The sequence below is a fragment of the Papaver somniferum genome, chromosome 4, assembly GCF_003573695.1.
Source record: "Papaver somniferum cultivar HN1 chromosome 4, ASM357369v1, whole genome shotgun sequence".
In the NCBI taxonomy this organism is placed as follows: domain Eukaryota; kingdom Viridiplantae; phylum Streptophyta; class Magnoliopsida; order Ranunculales; family Papaveraceae; genus Papaver; species Papaver somniferum.
In genome coordinates this window covers 151,229,539-151,238,683 of record NC_039361.1, presented here as the reverse complement: position 1 = coordinate 151,238,683, position 9,145 = coordinate 151,229,539, and positions in this window count along the sequence as shown.

Here is a 9,145-nt window from a genome sequence, read left to right as displayed (position 1 = left end):
CATTTTAGCCAAAATCTTCTCATCAACACTTAGAACAGCATCCTCTTTTTGTTCAAGTTGGTTTAGAGTACCAAATCTTCCACCATCCAAATTGAGTAACACTGAATTACTAGCAGATTGAAACTTAGTAGGAGAGACAATATTGGAGACTATTGAATCTTCAACAGGAATTTGATTACTAGCAGTATAATATATGCTTCCTTGCACCATTTCCATAATATTGCAATTTTTATCAACCTATGATCTTTCACAAATATCAAAAGGTACATGGGAGCTACCATTTTTAGGAGTGTGTTGCTGAAGAGGAGTTGATGTGGACATGATGTTGTTTTGTGTATGAGCTTTACTTGCTTGATGAACTTTGTTCTTCTGTACTCTACACTTGGTAGTAAAATGACCAACAATCTTACAAGTTGAACAGAATTTTGGACAAACTGGAATGCATATACTCTGAAAAAACCACCATATTTGGTACCTATGCAAATTTTATTAGGAATAGTTCCAGCAAAATCAACTTCAAGAAGAACATTAGCATAATACCCAACTTCACATTTTGCAGTTGCTTCATCAAGCTTGATAGGATTACCAATTTCCTTGCAAATCTTAAACAAATTTTTTTCACTCCAAAATTCAAGTCCTAGCCCTGGAAATCTCACCCATACCATAGCTTTTGAAGTTTTTTGACTTTCAGGACGGAAATTTAAGATCCATTTCCTAATTTGCGGAACTTGATTCAACACCTCCCATTTACCCTCCTTAATATGTTGACGATCGATCTTATTATCAAGTTTAATCGTAAAGAAACCACTTCGTGATGGAATAAGTTTGCAATCTCCAACTAACTTCCATTGTTGTCGAAGAATAATGGCAACATCAACAAATTTAGTTTGTTGTAAATTAAATCTTCCAATAAGAGAAAATCTCCACGGATTCAAACTTTCTTCAAATAAATCATCAGGCAATTCAATCGAAGGAATAACTTGAGAATTAGTTTCTTTACTAAAACCTAACATATCTGATTCAAAACCAGTGGTTGCAGGACTGGAATCCATGAAACCACCTGAATTAAAACATTATTCAAATCACCTTAATGAAGAAAAATTTTCAGTTAGATTTCACCTGAATTAATGAATTGAGCACAAAAAACGAAGAATGATGGAAGAAAGTTTTCTCCCGAGTGAGTCACCCGATTTGCGGAGCTTGACTCACCCGATTCAGCTTTTTCAGTTAGTTTTCGTTAATGCTTAGTTTAATTTTCTTGTGCTCTAAATTTTACTCCTGAGAGAATATAAAATTTATTGAGCTAAGAATTGTGAAAGAAAATTTTCACATAGCAATATTTTACTATGTTCTTTTTACTTTGTGAAAAAGAACTTTACAGTTTTTGTTTATAAGTTTCCTCTTATGGGTTAAGTTTGTGTTAGTACGGGTACCTTTGTGACATGTCACGAACCGACTCCAAAAAACCTAAAAATATATTCCCTGAGAAACCATTTATATACCTAATCTATTGAAGTTGAGTTATCTCGCTCTATGTTATCTTTCTCATATAAAGAATGTCATCTCCCTCACGCACTTGTAATTTTACGAAAGGATTTCTTGATAAAGGTATGGGTTACGGTTCCAAAGGAAAGAAGAAAAGAACCCTAGTAGATGCTAACAATGTCAAAGATCAAAATCCTGATGATTATACTGATGTATCATGCTATTATGCATATACTCATCAAGATGTAGAGCATGATGAAATGGTTTCTGCTGAAGTGGTTCATGATTTTCTTAAATACTTTGAGGAAGCAAAACTGCAGTTCGTTGATACTATGAAGAGTCTCGATGTATTACGATCTGAGTTGAATAAGGTTAACTCTGACTTTTTTTCTCATGAAGACACATGTTAAAGATCTTCTCAATGAGGATATCTTCTCCGAAGAAGCAGTAGATGCCGTCAATCACAAGCTCAAAGGTCTTAAGACTCGTGAGGGTTCCAGAAGTGTTCCTTGACTTTAGTTTGAGTTTGTTTTTTTGGTTCTTATGAGTTGATTCTATTTATTTTTTTTGTCTAGGAAACTTCTTATGAGAATTTATTCTTGTGTTTCAGAAGGATAACTAGGGTTTGGAATAGAAAATCTTGTGATTACACATAGCTATTTCCAACAATTTTCATCTTGCAATGTTTTAGATTTATTTATTTAAATTCAAATTTATTTGGAAGATGATTTTGCAGTATTAATCTTTATTGGTTTTATATTGCAAAAATATTTTATGGGATATGTGTGTTTACGTCCGTGAACTATGATTATCTCATATATGCTCAAAAGTTAAGTCTATCGTGTCTTTATGCAAATATTAATAAAAGATAGAAATGAACTTTTGAATATCCCGCAGTATTGATCTTTCCCTGATCCACAATTCTATGTGAAAGTACTATATGGCTCCATAAGTTTTCTTATGTTGAGCATTTTCGACTAAATTAATCCATAAGGTCTTCTTGTGATTAATTTATTCGAGTTTTCTGGATACAAATTCATGTTTCATGTAATTTTTTAATGTCCAAAGAAATCCTTCTTTTCTTGTAAAAGTAAGGTCGCTCTTGTTGTTCTTTCGGGAATGACATATTATGGGGGAGAGTTCTTAATTGAAATTGTACTTAATTGCCAAATCTTTGTGAGGAGTGCGGCTGTGGAATATTGTAGGAGTTATCTTGTATCTTTATAAACTCCTTGATGAATACACTAAGTTTCGACTTTTTGAAATCATCGAAACAAAGTTGATATGTTCTCTTTTAGTCATGAATTATCTCTTTGAGAGTTTCATTATGATCCCGTAGTTTTCGTACCTTTGCAAATTTATATTGATAAAAAGGGAGAGAATTATTTTGTAGTTCACACTACATACATATGGTTTACGGATCATTATGTAAGGGGGAGTGGTTTTCATTGTGAGATGGAAGTATTTACTAAGTTGGAGTGATACATATCACAATAGTATTATTGTCAAAGTTGTGATACAATTGGACTTTGATGTTGTGTAACAATACTATGACATTGCAAAACAATGATTAAGAACAAATGTTTTTCATATGTTTTCTTATTGTTATGGCTACAGATATTCAACAAGAATGATACTGAGTTGAACATGTTAAGAATCGCTGGAGTACTTGGAGTGGCGAAGAATTCAAGGAATGTTGAAGAACCAAGGAAATCAAGCATGATGGATGAGAAGCTACAAAGTTTATTTATTTTGTAATCCATATGTATTAATATTTTTGTCACTAAAATTGACAAAGGGGGAGATTGTTAGAGCACTGCCCGGTCAAACTCTCAAGCATTGCTATCTCAAGCTTGTTTGTCAAGTTTAGTTGATCAAAACTATAGTCTTGATTTCTAGTCTACTTATAACTATGTCTCGGATTAGGATAGAATGTGTAGTTGAGTTTTAGACTTCATGGCGTTCATCGATTGAAGACGAAGATCCACTGAGGAGAGCTTGGACGACTTCATCAACAAAAGGTATGTGGAGACCAAAAATTATCTATCACTCAGAAGTTTATTATATTATATCTCCTAATGAGACTAAGTCGTATAGCTATATAGAATTTTATATTATGCACATTTGATATTTTGAGCCGAGTTTATCTCGCTTATTTATTTCTCGAAATATGTGTTGGAAGCTTTTTGCTTTAGCTACGTTCATCATATTCTTGACGAGTTTAGTTGGAAACAATTTATTTGTTGGAAACTAAATAATAAGTCAAAAGATGATCATGTGGAAATTGCCTTGAGATATCTTAGATGATTTGTGTGAGACAATCATTTGACGTCGACTGAGAAAGTTTCGTATTGATAATTCGATCACTTGAAAATTACTTGAAGCTAATAGTTTGTGTGAGACAACTATTTTCGTCTTCTAAGGATGCTTTACTGATTGAAATGGAAGTTTAGAACAAAAAACCCTTTGTCTGGATACAACACAGTATGCGTACCTAGTATGATTCAGGTCCGAAACATTTTTTGCATACCTAGTATGCCAACGGTTTTAACTGTTAAAGTCCGATAACCTTGGTTGCATACTAGTATGCGAACGGTTCTTCCTGAGTTAGGTCCGCGACGGCTGTTTGCGTACCCATTTGCAAACGGCTGGACAAGACCAATGTCCGGAAGCTATAGTTTACGTACCTGTTTGCAAACTTAGTGGTTTAAGTTCTAAAATCGGTTAAGTATGTTTTTCATACTCATGAAAAAATACATTTATGAATTAAGGAATGCAATCTTTGTAAACCGTGGCTTAATGTTCATGAATCGATTCTGACGAATCAATCCGATTTTGATTCAATTGGTTCATATATATTTCTACGAGATAGTGAACAATTGAACAACTCTATTTGAAACACAATTAGATTCATTTGATTATCTTTCATGATTGATTGATCATCATAGTTGATCTAGATGTGTTTGATGAATGTGGTTAAGACAAAAGTGTTCGTGTGGCTAACTTCGGTTAACTGTTATTGAGCGAACTCAATATACACGTTTAGGTACGGTTACCCATATCTAAAATAAGGTATATTTCATTTATGTGTAACAAGCTAAGACCATCTAACAGTGGAGAGATATTACTTTGGTTTTAAGCAGACTTAGCTTGAATCTTAAATCAGGTTTTCATCTAACGATGAATATTGAATGCTTTTTCACTAAGCTATCTTAGCTTTGATTGAAAGCAAACGCTGATTTGAAAGACTAAATAAGGGAGAACTTTAGCAACTGGAAACCCTAATCCTGACACTTTCCTATGTCCTAGTTGCGACTAGAGTCGATTCTCCTTTAACCTAGGTTTTTCCAAAACCATTATAGATTAACGACTTGAAGACTTCATTTGGGATTCGTGAAGCCAGACCCAACTATTTTCTCTGTAGTTGGGTGTTCTGATGTTCTATCGTATTGAGTACTATCTTCTCTAAGATTTTCTCGAGATTTATCTCCGATAGGTAAGATATAAAAAGTAATCACAAAGCTCTTCGTCTCATTCTTTATGATTCCGCAATAACTTCTTCTACTACCATATAGTTAAGTTATTGTGAGGTGATTGATATTTCTAGGCTGCTCTTCGGGAGTATAAGACCAGATTATCAATTGGTTCCTGTTCACCTTGATTTATCAAAAGACGAAACAAAAACTTCATAGGTAATTGTGTGGGAGACAGATTTATCTATCACAATAGACTTATCCGTGGGAGACATGTTTGTTTATAAGTCTTCGACTTTGGGTCGTAGCAACTCTTATTTATGGGCGAGATCAGCTAAGGAAATCAAGTGCGCAGAATCCGGTGTGGTTCTAGAGGCGTAAGGAACACGACTGTACTGTAATCGGTGTGAGACTTGGTTAAAGCTCAACTACATTACAGTCTGAAGTTAAGTTGTAGTAGGCTAGTGTCTGTAGCGGCTTAATACGGTGTGGTGTTCAAATCTGGACTAGGTCCCGGGTTTTTTTGCAGTTGCGGTTTCCCCGTTAACAAAACTTCTAGTGTCTGTGTTATTTCTTTACCAATTAATTGAACTACGCACAACCTATGATATTTCAATTATCCGACCTTGATAGTTGGATAGGAATTGATTGGCACTTGGGCATTGGTCTTTGGTACCGTCCAAGTTATTTCTCATATCAATCGGGCTCACAGATTTCTATCTGTTCGATTGTATATTTTATTGAGAAATTGAGATATAACTCTTTGATATATTTTTTGATTGAGATCTCTTTTAAGTTGATGCTCTCATAGTTATATTGGATTTAGTCCATACAGATTGTCGAATGAATTATTGGGTATGGTTGTTATACCCCCTTTTTTTTAGTTAGGCTGTGAAAGATATTGTCAAAAACTCTTGGTTGTGGTTTGCAGTGAAGAATTCGGTTTTTAGTATGAAAAAGTTTCCGTATTTGCATTTCGTGAGAGGTTTTATAAGGATACAAATACGATGATTTTCTCAATCGGTAAGATAGTGTTCACTCCCAACGATTGTCATCAAATTCTAAGCCTTGATGTTGATGGAAACTACACCCAAGACGGGTACAATGATTGTATTCCTTTGGAGGATTTTCACAAATTGATCAAAATCTTGTTTGGTTGGGATGGGAAGAAGTTGGAGTCTATGTTTATTGTTAAATGAGGTTATAGAATCAAGAAGTTTAATCCGAAGATAGTGAGGGACACATACAAAGGGACCACTAATATTTTTGAAAATGAGGAAGTGTAGACGAAGTGCAAGACATGGAAACTGCGACTGCTTTTTTTTTTTTTTTTTTTTACATCCTGGCAAATCGTGTCTTCCCAGTTGTAACGGAAACATAGTCGAGGGAAAATATCTCCAACTATTAGATATCCTAAATGAGGTGCGTAAGTATTCATGGGGTATTGCATTGGTTGGCCACTTTAAAAGAGAGTTGAAAAATGCTTCAAGGGCACTCACTAACCAAGGTAACGGGAATCTAAGTCTATTCCAGGTAATTCAATTTATTTTGTCATTTATATTCGCCGAATTATTTAGTTAGTTTTTTGTACGATGGACTCTTACCATACCTTATGTTGGCATAGATTTGGATATATGAACACTTTTCTTTCTTGGTGAAAGCCAATTCCAACAACAAAATCAAGTTGGATCTTCCGAATCACAATCCCAGAGGACGCAAGTACAAATTCACCAGTTTCAGAAAAAAATATGCCTCAAAGGTTGATCATCCTTGCACAACATAACTGTATATAAGGTAATATTTGATTCATTCGACAATGGAGAAATGAACACATACTTGTAAAGAAAGATGAGGTAGCATTTTACAGCGTCCCTTGTTTTTCCCCAACAGATTTTCAATGCACGGTCCTTCTCTTGTAATGCTGAAAACATGGGGGGTACCAAAACACATCACCAACTTTTTTTTTCGGCGACACAAAACTGAAAACACGGGGGGTCTAACAACCACATCCAACAATTCGTTTGAGAATCTGAGATGACTTTCTCCAATATACTTTCTAGAGAATCAACTAGACAGTCAGACTCAATCTAGAGTAAAGTATATCAACAAGTTTAATATCTCTAACTCTTAATTCAATCCGCAATCAGCAAATAGAAATCTGCAAGCCCGATTGAATAAGAAGAGTAACTTGAACGGCACCAAAGACCAATGTTCAACTGTCAATCAATGTAAATCAACAACCAAAGGTTGGATACTCCAATTGATTGATCTTAACGCACAACTTGTGATATTTCAATTATATAACAAAATATAATGCTGAAAAGAAATAGCACAAACACCAGAATTTTATTAACGAGGAAACCACAAATGCAGAAAAACCCCTGGACCTAGTCCAGTTTGAACACCACACTGTATTAAGCCGCTACAGATACTAGCCTACTACCAATTAACTTCGGACTGGACTGTAGTTGAACCCTAATCAATCTCACACTGATTCAAGGTACAGCTGTGCTCCTTATGTCTCTGATCCCAGCAGGATACTACGCACTTGATTCTCTTAGATGATCTCACCCACAACTAAGAGTTGCTACGACCCAAAGTCGAAAACTTGATAAACAAATCTTTCTTACACAGAAAAGACTATAGGATTGAATAAATCCGTCTCCCGCAGAAATAACCAAGAGTTTTTGTTCTGTTTTTTGATAAATCAATGTGAACAGGAACCAATTGATAAGCCAGACTTATATTCCCGAAGAACAGCCTAGTATTATCAATCACCTCATAATAATCTAAATCGTATGATTGCCAAACTAGATATTGTGGAATCACAAATGATGGACGAAGATTGTTTGTGACTACTTTTCTATCTTGCCTATCGGAGAAATAAATCTCAAGCCAATTTTACAATTATACTCGTACGATAGAAACAACAAGATCAGACCACACAACTACAAGAGAAGTACTATCGGTCTGGCTTCACAATCCCAATGAAGTCTTCAAGTTGTTAACCTACAAGGTTTAGGAAAACATAAGGTTAAAGGAGAATCGACTCTAGCTATACAGCTAGTATCACACAGGAGGTATGGGGATTAGGTTTCCCAGTTGTTAGAGTTCTCCTTTATATAGTTTTCAAACCAGGGTTTGCAATCCAAGTTACCTTGGTAACAAAGAATTCAATAATCACCGTTAGATGAAAAACATGATTCAACCAAGCTAATATCTTTCAACTGTTATATCGATCTTAGTCTGTTACACACACTTGAAATGTACCCTCATTTAGGTTTATGTAACCGTACCCAAACGTGTACACTCATGCTGGCTCAAATATTTAACCGAGGTTAGAAATATGTTTACTCTCATATTAACCTTATTCATCTTATACATAACTAGTTCAAATGACTCAAATGAAACTAGTTAAAGAGTTGTTCGATTGCATAGAGAATACAATTGAAACCAAATCGGTTTAATTCACTCGAATCAATCATGAACATTATAGCCACGGTTTGCAAAGATGCATTCCTTAAGATTTAAATGTTTAAGTTCATGAACAAACCGATTTGACAAAATAACCAACTTAAGTATGCGTACGGGTATGCGTACTTAAGAAACCAGATTTGAGTTTGTTAATTTTCCAAACTCAGTAGAAATTCTTGGTTCGAAAACTTCCGCCAGTATGCGTAACGGGTACGCATACTTAAGGTGACTAGTTTAGGAGTTTGTATTTCCCAAACTCAACAGATATTTTCGGTTCGAAAACTTCATCTATACTTAAGGTGACTAGTTTAGGAGTTTGTAATTCCTAAACACAACAGATATTTTCAGTTCGAAAACTTCTACCGGGTACACATACTTATGCTGTTTCCTTCACCAATTTTGTATACACACATATGCATACACTTGGTTCCCGGTTTATGCATTTATACACTAATGTGCAAATACACTATATATGCTTATATACAAAGATGGTTATATCATCAACTCTCAATTTCAATCATTGAGACTTTCTTAGAGGATGTTATATAGTTGTTGTTCAAAACCTATTTTTTGTCAAAGCAATTTCCAAGTTATTGAAATTATCATAATGAAACATTCCAAGGCTACACCAAATGATTGTATCACACAAACCATGTTATATGTAACTCGGCAATTTTCATATGATCTTATTTGGACTTTCATCACGAATGTAA